This window comes from Phoca vitulina, unplaced genomic scaffold (genome assembly GCF_004348235.1).
Source record: "Phoca vitulina isolate PV1807 unplaced genomic scaffold, GSC_HSeal_1.0 scaffold7, whole genome shotgun sequence".
NCBI classification, from domain to species: Eukaryota; Metazoa; Chordata; class Mammalia; order Carnivora; family Phocidae; genus Phoca; species Phoca vitulina.
In genome coordinates, this window is record NW_022589710.1 from 3604696 (window position 1) to 3618891 (window position 14196).

The 14196-nt window shown below is 32.2% G+C and overlaps 1 protein-coding gene across 6 annotated transcripts in view; it reads right to left on the minus strand.

The window, feature by feature from the left end:
* Positions 1-14196, minus strand: part of NOVA1 (NOVA alternative splicing regulator 1) — a 152001-nt gene that overhangs the window by 40771 nt on the left and 97034 nt on the right. The gene's annotated exons all lie outside the window — the stretch shown is intronic.

A 14196-nucleotide genomic window follows, 5' to 3' on the forward strand; every position in this document is an offset into this window, starting at 1 on the left:
TTTCCTTCTTATTTTATATTTTTTTTCAAAAAAGCTATGAAATAGGATGATATAGTAAGGCCAATAAAATAATGTAAGATGTAGAACTCTTAATTAATTAGAAATGTTCATTTGAACCAAACAGAGTGAATGCATACATAAATGTTCCTTTCTACCATTTTTTAACCCATTCTTTTCTAATTGTCTCAAAAAGGGCCTTGGGTTTTCCAGTAGAGCCAGAGATCTTAAGAAGTTCTGAGCATATCATTCATTCATTTGACATAAAAAATACTTGCTGAGCACTTATAAAAGGACTTAGGGTTAAAAACTGGTAATACATAGATGAAGATCGATGGACCCAGCTTTTGGAGAGGATATCTTATGGGTGAAAAACTAAACTAACATCAGGCCAGACAATTATACAATTCTATGAAATGAAAAATAATGGACGTACCTATATGGATGGCACACATGGATGATCTAGTGAAGAGAGCATTTAAATTGGTGGGTAGAGGAGGTCTTGGAAAGTTTATATAGTAGGTAAATTTCTTCATTTCTACCACCCTCTATTCACTTTCCCAGTTCTTCTTTTAATCATAGCAACAACACTACCTGATATTTTATATTTGTTAATTTTTAACTTTGTCACTAGAATGCAAGCTGTCAAAGGATAGTAAATTAGCTTGTTTTGTTTTGTGCTGTAGTTTCCCCAAAGGCTTTAACAGTCCCTGGTACATAACAGGTGCACAATAAATATTTATTAGATAAATGAGTCAACACCGTCTTTATTATGTAATTTTAAAAATAAGACAGAATATCAGAGTTAAGAACAAAATTTTAAAAAGCTTATGGGGTGCCTGGGTGATTCAGTTAAGCATCTGACTCGATTTTGGCTCAGGTCATGACCTCAGGGTCGTTAAATCAAGTCCCGTGTCAGGCTCCATGCTCAGCGTGGAGTCTGCGTGTCCCTCTCCCTCTCTCTCTCAAATAAATAAATAAATAAATAAAATCTTAAAAAATAGTTTATGAAATTTGAAATTTATGGATAATTGATACAGATTAATTAATAGTGTTCATTTCACATCTAGTAAATAAAATGTAGATATATGTGAGACATGACTAAAATGAAATTGGTTGGGTCTAATACACAGGTCCTATAACTCATTTTATACACTCTAGATAAACTTTAAGGCAAAAAAAAAAAAAAGATTAGTTTTCAGACTATTCTGAGCCTCGTTACAGCAGCTTGATATTAAATTCAACATCCCAACATAACACATAAACTTACTTCTCAGAAGTATTTCTTTACTAAACAGTTATCAAAAAAAATCAAAAGAATGATTATTTTTAAATTTATCAAATATTTGTTTTTTAATTAATATGAAAACTCCCAAATATTTAACACATTTCTTTTTGGTATTACAGTTTAAAAATTCTAAGCTACTCTATAAAACATTTTTAAAGTACATTTGGAAGGAAAAATTTGCGAAGCTACAAACATTAAAAAGATCATAAGGAGTTTATATTGCTTTAAGGATTAACTGCCTCAATAAACTATTTTTCTAGTAGTTTAGAATTTTTAAAAGAACAGTAAAAGATTATCATTCTTACTTCTACAAAAAAGACTTAAATCACAAGAATTTAAAGATTAATATTATATGGATACACCTAAATTCAATCTTCATATTTTAAACAATGAAGATTCAAGTCAATGAAAAACTAAGTTTCTTAAGTTGTACAAAATATTTCAGTAGAGAGCAAGTATGTCTTTCATCTGTAAAGATGAAGAGAATCTGAAAAATATCATGCGAGTTTGAAGGTTTAATATTTCCTGTTTCTCCTAATCAGCTTTTCTTCATCCTTGTCTACCTTGATGTATCTCTGTGGTTCTTGGGTAAAACGATCTAGTTTATAGGGATACTCTGGGGAAGTCTTTACAAGGTTGTATTAATTGTCCAATAAATGACAAGAAAGTATAATAATAATTGATCAATGTAGCTCATGCAATATGTTCTCATTTAAGTCAGGAAACAAAATAAAACAGATCAGATTACATTCCTGCTTTTGGAGACAAACACAGAGTGCTCTTTTGGGGATGCCAAAACAGGAAATCAGCTCAACCTCAATAGGGATTGTGAAACAACAACAACATGGCACTAAGTAACTGAAGAGATTATATAATCCATGTTGCTTTTAAAATTCTAATTTAATTCAGTACATATCATGTCAGACAAAGTAACCCCAACAGAGTGACAACACTCTTTAGAGTAAATAGACCAACAGGTAGTAAATGGAAATCACTGAGCCATAAAGAAATATGATTGTCTAAAACTGAATTTCATAAGCATATAGGAGATAATTTGGAGATAGTTTATAGGTTCAAACTTGCAGTATGTATTCTTTGAGAATTAAATTATATCACTATCATTAGAACTACTACTACAAAAAAAAAAAAAAGGGAAAAAAGGAGATTGTACATCCACCAATGGGAATTGCTGCAATCCTCAGAAGAGATGATGTCAAATTCTTCTACTGAACTCTAATGGCCCTTTCCCTCAGATAACACAAAACTATAATTTTTAGGAGAAAGTCACAAAGAGAGAAAACTGTCAGGTATATGACCAAACTGTGTAACAAAAATGCACCTATAAATCATAAAAGTTGCTGTTTTTGTCATTTTAAAGGCTTTTAGGCTCCATTAGTGTCTAAACTAAACTGCCAGTTATTTATCATTTTATTTGTTTAGCAGTAGCATTTACTTCTCTTTGAAACAGACTAGCAACAAAAGCTGAAAAACAATTACATAAAAGTATATGCCCACATTTTTTATAATGTAAAGATACAGATGTATAAGACACATTAATTTAAAAATGCACTTTTGAGGAAGAAATTAGAAAAACTCTAACAAGTAGGGTCAATGTCAAATATAGAAAGTGAAACTTAAAATGGCTTCAGTTTTGATTTCACATACAATATCAAATATTGAAAATGCATGCTTCTAAAATTAGGTACAATTACCAAACAGATTCTATAGCAAAATTCTGATAGAAATTTAATAAAATATATTCACTCTGTGCTACTCTAACCTTGAATAAGTAAGTCACTTAGACTGTTCCTGCTCCTACCTGAGGTATTCTAATCACTTATGCAGTGGACTCTATTCCTTCTTATCTACCAAGTTTGCCATTTCTCCATGTATTGGAGTTCTTTCTTACATCATAATTTTTCCTTTTATATTAGATCATCTCCATCAGCAGAAATATGTTATAATTTATTCAATTTTTAAAGACCCCCCCCCCCTTTATGGCAGAACTAAAAAATTACCCTTTGGCAAAGTAAATGAAATAACTGATTTAGGCAAAGATCATCAAATCATAAGATGAAAAGTTAATGAATAATTTTCAATGGAAACATGAGGCAGTCACCAATTGACTTCACTGATCACCATTAGCATAAGTAAGAATACGAAAGTGAACCATGTGCCTCTTGATGTGATGAAATATGACACACAGCACACTGATTATGAAGTATGTTTCCCAAAGTAGATGAAGCTAAATCTAATCAAACATTTACACTACATTATAGTTTGAAATAATATTGAAAACAGAAAAATAAATGAAATGACACCATGAGGAAGCCAAGATACAAATCAAGAATGTAAAACAGTCTACAGGTCAATTGATCTAGCTTCATCAATAAAAGAAGGACCATTCTCTATCAAATGTAAATTAGAATTTGGATCTAGAATCAAAAAACTTTTATTTTAAATAATTGTAGCAGTATGATAAGAACTAGGTATTAGTATCAAGGAATTACTGTTAATTTTAACAGGTGTGATTATGGCATCAGGTTGCGTAAAAAACTATTTTTTCCTTTTTTTTTTAGCTGCATACTGAAATATATACAGCTAAAATGACTGGGATTCACTTCAAAATATTTCTGCAGCAACAACAAAAATGAGTAAATAAAATAAGTCAACAAAAATCTTGATATTGCTGATGTATGTGAAGGGCATAAGGGGGTACACTGTACTATTCTTTTATTGTATGTTTGGAATTTTTAAGATATAAGAATAACATCTCAAAAGCTTCCTTGGCCTCATACCCCTCTCTCCAGTTACAGCTCAATTTCCTTATCCCTCAAAATTCCTTGAATGAGTTTTATATATCTATCTATAGATATATTCTCTTTCTACTTCTTCACCACTTCCTTTTTTCTTGAATCTACTCTAATATGGCTTTCATTCCTCACCCCATGCAAACCATTCATAACAGCTGTACCTGGGTAAATCCAATCTTCATGTCTTTATGTTGTTTGACCCATCAGCAGCATTTGACACAGTTGACCATTTGGTTCTAAAAACATTTCACTTAGCTCTCAGGATATCACACGCTCCTGGTCCTCATTTCATTCAATTCATTCATTCATTTGACAAAAATCTATTAAGTCCCTACTTAAGGTTAGGTACTATACTAGAAGCTGAGTGACCAGACAAATCTTCCTTTTTTCATGGGAGTTCATATTCTAGTTCATGTAGATACTATACATAAAACAAATAAAATATATAGAGAGAATACAAAATGAATTCATGCTATGGAGAAAATTTGAGAACAATAACATGAGCAAAGATAAAAATTAAAGTAAAATATGAAAGGGACCTTGTGTGTATGTTCACTACTGTATCCTCAAGTATCTAGAATAGTGCCTGGTATACTGTGGATGTTTAAGAAGTATTTTCTGAATAAATGAAAAAGTGACTCTAAATGTTCTTATCTGTAGATTGAAAACATATGTGATTGATTTTAGGAACTATTTATTCATAAAATGTCTATCAAACCAGTTACCTTCTTTGGGTTTATAAGATCAGTCAATGTGTATAAAACAGATATATCTGGGGAAATAATTTCAAACAATATAGTAATTTATAAATTATCATATCCATTAGAATGAATCTAGTCTAGAATAATGGGCATATACTAATGATTTGATCCACATATTTCCAATTGTCAACTATAATGAAAATTAGTGAACATTTTGTTTGGGTGTAAGAAAATCTATTAGTTTATACTCTTATGGAGAATATAACCTAGTATATTATGATAAGAATGCAAATATATAATTCTTTAGGAAATAACAGTATCAATCTAAAGTAAGGGATCTGGTTGGATGAATGACAGTGAAACATCTCAAAATGAAAAATCAATATAAAATAAAGTAGAATATTAGTAATTTTAGGATAGCCTATTGACAATGATTTTGGCCTTGAAAAGGACTGAGAAAGTGAAAGTGCCAATTAACTTTGCAATAGGCAAAAACTGAGATTTAGAACAAAACATGACATATTTTGATAATTTTTACAGTAAGATAACAGCTTCTTATTAGCACTGAGAAATTACTTATTCTGGGCAGCATATATTCTGAATAAAGATTCATTTTTTTCAATATAACATTAGTTTCTACCATTTTAAGAAGTATCTCCCAATTTATTATATATTTTCAAATATATTTAACATTTCCATAATAACTTGGACTCAACTATATAGTTCTGGGCAGTAATAAAGTGGCAATCCCAAGATTTATGTAAGTCAATTTATCTTAAATGAACAACAAAAAATATTTTAAAAAGGCAAAAATAGACTCATAAATACAGAAAACAAACTGATGGTTGCCAGAGGGGTATGGGGTGGGGAATGGGTGAAATAGGTGAAGTGGCTTAAAAGTTACAAACTTCCAGTTATAAAATAAATAAATCATAGAGATGAAATGTATAGCATAGGGAACATGGTCAATACTATTATAATAACACTGTATGTGACAGAGGGTGACTACACTTATTGGGATGAGCACTGGGTATTGAACAGAATTGTTGAATCACTATGTTGTACACCTGAAACTAAGAAACTAATATAACATATTATGTCATCTGTACTTCAATAATGAAACTGAAACAGAGAGTATCATTTTTTTAAATGAATAAAGCCATGAGAGACTATGGACTCTGAGAAACAAACTGAGGGTTCTAGAGGGGAGGTGTGTGGGGGGATGGGTTAGCCTGGTGATGGGTATTAAAGAGGGCACGTTCTGCATGGAGCACTGGGTGTTATACGTAAACAATGAACCATGGAACACTACATCAAAAACTAATGATGTAATGTATGGTGATTAGCGTAATAATAAAAAAGAAAAAAATAAATGAATAAAGCCATTTTCAAGGAGTATTTCACTATTCTCAATCTATAATCATGGTAATTTAATCACTCGCATGTTTTTGTGGTTTAAAAAAAGCAGAAGCATTAGCTCGTTAGCTTTCCTTCAGCTTAGCTATTAAAAATATACTACAGATTACCCACCATTTGTAATAACATGCTATACAAATTTCAGGTTAGACAGAACAAAATGTAAACTGTTTTAAAAGATGAAAATAACAGTAATAGTAATGATAAATTTAACAGATTAAAACTGTCGAAAGATTTTAATACTTGAAAATACATGCTTTTAATATACTACTTTTCAACAGATAATGTTACCATGTCTTTAATATGTATCCTCTACAATGATCCATATATAAGAAACATCTATTCCTATTAATGCCTTTATAAATAGTTGATTTACACACATTCCATATTTATTGCTGTAATTACATCAGGAAAAGTCCCATTTAAGAGTATTTAAGGTAATTACACCAGCAAAAGCCCCATTTAAGGATATTTAAGGTCTGGTAGGTGTAGAAATATGGTATTACATTCTTTCAGGGGAAAATATATACTTTAGTCATTTCAAGAAATGAAGCCATTCAAAGGTCTCCTCTGAAGTTCACAACCATACATCTTTTCCTTTGGCTTGCTTTCTTTTCCATGTCCCTATACTCATTGGGAAGAGCTAACTTAAAATTTTAAGCAATTTTACAATACGTATCTCAGAATATCATTGTAAGATGAGTGCTTTAAATGTTGATTATACTTAGTTAAATTAACAAACCATCTTATGATTTATATAAAATATGTATGTCATAATACATGCATTTAATATATTATTAATATAATTGTATATTATGTGTTATATACTATCTCATTTAATACTCACAATAACCAGGGCAAATATTATCTTGAAGCAGTTGGGCCAAGGACACATAACTAACAAATGCAGAGAGACGTAGGTTTTGTCAAATACTATATTCTTTCCATTACAACATATACCTTCTGAAAATGTAATGTTAGCCAGCTACCAAATTACATCCGTTTAAGAAAGTCACATGTTTCAGCTTGATGATGGAAAAATAATTTTCACCCAAGTCTGATAATTTTTTATATACACTGAGTTATACCATTAGTATCACTTCACAGATTTATTCCAAATCTGGCATAAAATGAAAGAAAGGATTGACCTTTCTTACAGAGAACAGACAACCACAGGAGATGGTTAACAATTGTGTGGACTGTTAGCAAATTTTTTAAAACAAGTTTTCAAATCAACAAAAGCACTTAGGGAAATTTCTATAAAAAGTAAATTCAATTTGTAATTGCAGCTTTTGTTACCACTGTACAGTTATGCACACTTGATAATGCTTCCTCCTACCTTACACTTTCTAAGGAAAAAATATACCATTTCCAGAAGAGGCTTTTTTAAAAAAGGAAATCATAGGAGTTGACATCTTATGCTACAAAGTAATAATTGCTTTTCTTCTCCAGGTAATTAACTCTGCACACAATCATGTCTCTACTTCTAAGCTGTAAAAATTTGAAAAGGGCCATTATAACAAGCTTTAGTCACAAGGTAGCAAAGGCTTGATTCTGTTTACAGAGCACGCTTTAACACTGATATATACTCAGTCAAGCCAAATAATGAAAGTATACTTTTAAGAAAAATCTGAAAATACTCATTCTTCAAAGAATTTAAGATGAGAGAATGAATGGGAAGTAGAGTACATGTCCAGCTTCTTATTTACTCATTCTCTGTCCCATCCATGCAAATGGCATGGCCATTTACTTTTAAATAGCCATTCCCATAAAGTAGCATCAGGAGCATAGGAGATACTAACTTTTGAAGAACCCCAAGGTTTGAAAGCAGACATCTGAAAATTCTAAGTAACAATTGCAATTGTTCTCATATATATTGTAATTCATTTGCAGTTTTTAAATTCTGACGCCATGCAAAAGGTCCTACCAATAGTTATAATGACGACTAGTTGTTCATTCATCCTTAGCATAGGTTTGTGCTTTTAAATTCAGACATCACAATCCTAGTTTGGTCAGTATTATTACCTTTTAACTTCCATCACAGATTATAGGAATATAAAACTGCCATGACTAAGTTTTATTAAAAGTTTAATTATGTTTTTATATGTATATGTAAAATAGACTTCCTGACTTTCCTTCCACTACCAATTACTGTTACCATTTTTGACATTGATTTTGTATTCTTAAATTTTTGCTGTCAGACAAATTGCACTTAGAATTTTTCTAGCTATTCCTTACGTACTAACAGGAATTCACTTGCAGAAGTCTGCAGACCATACTTGGAAGCTGGAAAAACAGCTTGCAACAAACATGTGATATCAAACTAAGCGTAGAAACTCAGAAGTGTAACCAGTGGGAGCATGCATAGCTAATCAAAGTCATCTGAAGGTAAGGAAAGAAATATACCACTGGACATGCAGCATCCTAAAAAATCTGAGAAGTGCTGCTGATGTAAGCTGAGAGCAACAAGATGAACATCTCTGTTGACAGTCCTGTTCCTAACATATAAATTATCACTTTGAGGTCCAATATAGATTAATGCATTACCAAAGAATAAGCAGAGACTTTATTCCATATTTTCTTTAAAAATAGAGTTATTTTGAAAAAGACTCCCATCTTTATCAGGAGCTTATAAATCAAATACAAAGACAAGGCCCACATTTGCATAGGTTTTAAGAGGTAGTAAATTATTCAAGTTAGTGAAAGATAACAAATGTCACACTGTTGCTCACATGCACTATATCAAATGAATGTAGAGGAAGGAGAAAGAATCGTGACCCATTAACTTGCTGGGGGGAGGAATATGGGAAGGTAAATTTGTAAAGTTTGGGAAAATGATAAAAATTTCAGGAGTATATGGAAGTATAAAGAGGATTATTTTCTTAAAAAGGTATTAATTTTGAGCACAGTTTTAACTTGTGTTGAGATGATACAAAACAGCAAAATATTTTACAATTGTGGTAAATTACATATAACATAAAATTTGCCATTGAAACCACTTTTAATTATACAATTCAGTGGCATTAATTATATTCACAAGGTTGTACAAATATCACCATGTATTTCCAAATTTTTTTATCATTTCAAACAGAAAGTGTGTAACCATTAAGAAATAAATCCCCATCTCTTCCTCCCCACATTCCTTAGTAACCTCTAATCTACTTTCTGTTTTTATGAATTTGCCTATTCTAAATATTTCATATAAGTAGAATCATACAGTATTTGCCCTTTCCTATCTTCCTTTTTTCACTTCACATATTTTTTTTTTTCAGTTATGTTGTAGCATATATCAAAACTTCATTCCTTTCTATGGCTAAATAATTTTCCCATGTGTCTATATATCACATTGTTCATCCGTTCATCTGTTGATGGACACTTGGGCTGTTTCCATCTTTTGACCACTGTGAATAATGCTGCAATTAACATTAAGGTACAGGTATCTGCTTGGGTCTATGTCTTCAGTTCTTTCGGGTATATATCTAGGAGTGGAACTGCTGGGCAATATGGTAATTCTATATGTAGATTTTTGAGAAAGAGCTTAACTATCCACAAGTGCTGCACCATTTTACATTCCCACCATCAATGTATAAGGACTCTGATTTCTCCATCTCCTCACTAACACCTATTCTTCCTTTATTTTTAATAACTAGCCATCACTTGTATAATTGATTTGCATTCCCCTAATGATTAATAATGTTGAGTATGTTTTCATTGCTTATTGACAATTTGTATATTCTCTGTGGAGATATGTCTATTCATCCCCTCTTCCCATAATTTGGTTTTTGTCTTTTTGTTGTAGAGTTTTAGTTCTTTATATATCCTAGAAACCTTTATATTTGATTTACAAATACCTTCATGTATATAGGTTTATTTCTGGACTGTCAATTACATTCCATTGGTCTTTATGTCTATCCCTATGTAAGCACCACAATGTTCTGATTACTGTAGCTTTGTAGTAATGTTTGAAATTGGGAAAAGTGAATCCCCAACTTCGTACTTTTTCAAGATTGTTTTAGATATTCAAGGCCCCTTGAAATTCCATATGAATTTGAAGACTGTGTTTTCCATTTGTGTAAAAAAAGGCTGTTGGAATTTTAATAGAGAGTTAATTGAATTTGTAGATTGCTTTGGGTAGTATTGGCATCTTAATATTAAGTTTTTGTACCAATGAACACTGGGTGATTTTCCACTTATTTAGGTCTTTGGTCTTTCATCTCCTTGGTTAAACTTATTCCTAGGTATTTTATTCTTTTAGATGCTGTTGCACATGAAATTGCTTTTTTAATTTCCTTTTGGGATTGCTCATTGCTGGTGTACACAAATACATTGATTTTTGTGTGCTGATCTTTACACCTTTGTAAAGGTGGTATAAATCTGCTGTATTTGTTTATTAGTTCTGGTAGTTTTTTTATAGATTCTTTGGAGTTCCTATATATATAATATATATGCATATATATCATATACATAGGATCATGTCATCTGTGAAAAGCGATAGTTTTACTTCCTCCTTTCCAATCTGGATGCCGTTTTAAAATCTTTCCCTGTTCAATCATTCTGGCTAGAACTACCAGTACAGTGTTGAATAACAGTGCTGAAAGCAGGTATCCTTGTCTTGTTCTTGATCTTAGGATTAAAGGTTTCAGAATTTCACTATTAGATGTAATGTTAGCTGTGGATTCCAGAAATGCCTTTTATCATGTTGAAAAAAATGGCCATATTTTATTAAGAAAGAAAATACAAACTTACCAGTAAGACATCCTGCCAATCTATACTCTCTCACCGTGCATGATAGTTTCGCTATGACCATAATTTTGAGAATAAGTAGAAAAATCTCTTATTTAAATAAATGGCGCAGTGTGTCACCGCCTCCACATATTTGGAGGCTGAAGGTGAGGCTCAGAAGTTTTTCAAAGCTTTTCACTCAATTGCTAAAAATTACTTTTGTATTCTCTGTTGTGAAAAGACAATGGAGTATGTTGTCAATTCATTTTTTCAGCAGAGTATTAAAGAATTATAAACTAAAGAATATCAGAATTTATTAGAGTTACAAGGACTAAAGGTGAGATATGAAAATAGATAATACATCTAACAGCAGTTTGACTAGCTCAAAACAGGTAGCTACTGTTCTGATGAGTTTCTGTGATATCATGAAATAAAATTAATTGACTTACCTATTATATTCTGAGTTTCAAAAATATGTCCTAGAAAATGGCAAAACTGTTTTTCTGTAAGAATAATTTTCTGTAATTCCAATTCCTGTTTCATATAAGCCTGTCTCGTACCTTTGTCTCTGTTACTCTGAACTACTAAAAGGTTACGAGTAAGGTCTGTCAACTGGAGAAATCTCAGGCTAGATATTAGCTGCATGTAACAGAGTGATTCCTTGTCAAGATATATTCATGCACTATCATAGGAATACATAAGTCTCCATAGACTTAAACCTCCTGGCCCTTTGGATAGTCCTCTTGACTTCTAATCCACTTGAAGACAGATCCTTGGACTCCCGGTCACCCACTGGCTTCTGATCCATGTGAGGACAGATGACTGGCTTTCTTTCCTCTGGCCTCCTTTCTTTTAGAAGGGGTTCAGGTCTTTGGTTTCCTGTTCACTTTCTATGTAGTTTCTGGCCTCCTGCCTTTACTCATTAACCTGCCCCTGTAAATAAGTCCTTGAGTTTCCTTCAGTTAGTTCATTTGAGTCAACTGTTCCCCTGTCCAGTGGTTACCACACCTCAGTATCTCACTACCCCTGCTCCTCTCCCATTAAAGAACACTACATCATTTAAGGAGCAGAAAAGAATGGTCAGTGGTATCAGACCTTTAAAATAATAAACAGGACTAAACTTTAACTGTTCGTCTTCCTATAAGAGATTTCCATTCCTCATATTCCTATATATCCACATTACCAGCAGAAGTCTCTCTAGTCATCACATCAGATTTTTATGCTAATAGTCTTCTCTATGTCTCTAAATTTGACCCGATTCCCTACCTTTCTCTGTCCCCTAAACCTCTTTATTGGGCCCTCTGTTACTTCAGTTTCAACACATGCTCCATATCCAAAACCTCTTTTATGAATGTTCCTTTTAGTTTCACCCCTTCATTATATTTGTCTGTTCCTTTAGTTCTTTATGTACCACAGAACACTCTCAACTGGGGCAGTTTTTATTCTGCCATATCCCAGGTTACTCGGGGTCACAAACTATTCAGATATTTTCCTTGCTCCACTTGGCCACTCCCTTGCCGTTTTTGCCATTATATTTTCTCTCAAAGTTTTTGGAAACAAAGGCTGAACAGGAGTACAGGTATAGAGGTAGATAGTAAATCAGATGCTAAAGTTTTCAGTCAATAAGGCAGAATGATAGGGATGTTGGTAAATTACAGCAATGAAGACAAATAATAAATGGTATAGTATTATGGTATTTTATCTTTCCTCTCCATACCGTAGCCTCAGTTAACCATTTCTGCCTTATGCAAACACTTTCTTCCTTTGGCTTTCTGGCTGCTATACTCTTGCTACATTAACTACTTAGTTCCATGGTTGTAAATATCATAAAAATATATTATGAATTTACTCTCTACTGACACCTCCCTAGTCCAAGCCATCATTGTCTCTAAACAGGACAGGCTGCTTCACTTCTTGCATCTCTATAAATCCATTCCCTGTTCAAAACATTTTCTTGAATATGCCAATTATATGTAATTTACCAGTTTAAAATCAGTGTATTCTCATCTTAGAGTTAAATCCAAATTTTACTCTGGCTTTCAAAACCCATCATGATTTGGCCTCCGCTTAGTTCTCACTCCTCATCTCATATTACTCTCCCTCTCTTTTTCTTCACTCCAGGGAGTTGGGTCTTTTTTAGTCACTGGAACATGCCAAGGCTTGTTCTCACTTCGGCCTTTTTTTCCTACTGACTTCTACCTTAGGAGCATATTTCTCTGTCTTTTCTTATATTGGCCCCTTTCTCACAGTAAGACCATGATGGTTCAGTGACACCTCATCAGAGAGGTCTCACTTAACAACCACACAATAGCTCACCCTCATTCACTTTAAGTTCTTTACTTTCTACATGATTCTTATCACTTTCTGAAATTCTTGTTTGTTGTAATTTGTTTACTTCATTGTTGCCTCTCCCAATTAGAACAAAAGGTCAAAGAGAACAGAAACCCTGACTGTTTTGTTCTCAGCTATATCCCCAGCTCAAAACTTAGCAGACTGTTAATAAAGAATTATTCATTTAATGAGTTAAAGTTATGGCCTTGGATAAACCACATTACAGTAAGATTTTATTGATCCATATTGATTACATTAAACTCTATTATAAATACCAAAAGAAGAGGGAAAATGTATACAGAGAGAAGTATTAAACAAATGAACTACCAACAGAACCATGTACAACAAAGGACCATTATTAGACGATTTTCTATTTACTAAGGGTCATTATCATACATGATATCCTACTAAAATCTACAAATGAATATATCCACCATACATTTCTATTTCAAAAGATATGTTCTTTCTAACCATTCTTTTAGAAACATCAGTGGATCAATGGATAGGAACTCAGCTCAATGTCTTATGATTATTCCTTCTAACGTACACCCATTTCCACAGAATAATTTTATAAAGGGTTTTCCCAAGGAAAAAAATCCAAGTAAACCAATTCTCAGTAAACCAATTAAACCTAATAATTATAATGATAAAATATCAAATCCTGACCACAAATTAAGGCTTATAATACTGCTACATATCAAAGCGTGACATTTTAAGTTTGGCACCTACTAGAATACCAAAACTACCCACTGCTAGGAAAAAATAAATAAATGTCTTTTTCAATTAAATTATCTGACCAAAGTCTGCTAGTTTATATTAGAGCTAAATCAAAGTTTTAATGTATTGATCATGACCACTTCTATGTAAAAATTTGAGAACATCTGACTTTAAATAAGAGTTCATTTCTATTTAATAAATGAAAAAGAAA